Below are 537 nucleotides of genomic sequence, written 5' to 3'. Positions count from 1 at the left end.
AAACTAAAATGACAGCTTGACACAAAGACTAGACTAAAACTAAAATTAAAACAGGCCGCCAAAAACAACACTAGTCCCAGCCACCTGTCACCAGCCCGCCTGGTCCCGTCATTGAGCATATAAAAGCTGCCTTGTTGAAATGGCAGGGGTGGGCTGTGATTTGACCTGAGCAGTTTCAACTTTGTTGAAAGTGTTGACGTGTGTGATAGTTCTCTCTCTAGGAGTTAACTTTGATATTTGTGATTATTAATTGATGTTGACTCGTTGTGGCACTAGTTTGGTAATTGTGGGATCATGGGCTCTAGGGTTTGGTTTGGTTTAGTTTAGTTTAGTTTAACTTAACCTGTTATTGTCCTATCTACATTATTTTCAGTCTGGCAACATTAGGATTTATGGGTGGCTGCTAGATTATATTTTGTTTTGACAGGTAAGATTGGAGCTAGGATCTTCTTTTTCATTTGTTTTCTTCTGTAGTAGTGGGGATTCATCTGGTTAGGAAGTGGGGCATGTTCTATTTTATGATTTGGCGCCACCCGC

Source organism: Seriola lalandi, unplaced genomic scaffold, assembly GCF_002814215.2.
Source record: "Seriola lalandi dorsalis isolate HSWRI2012SDOR001 ecotype SW California unplaced genomic scaffold, Sedor1 jcf7180002054686, whole genome shotgun sequence".
NCBI lineage: Eukaryota > Metazoa > Chordata > Actinopteri > Carangiformes > Carangidae > Seriola > Seriola lalandi.
Note: the sequence above shows the minus strand (reverse complement) of the source record.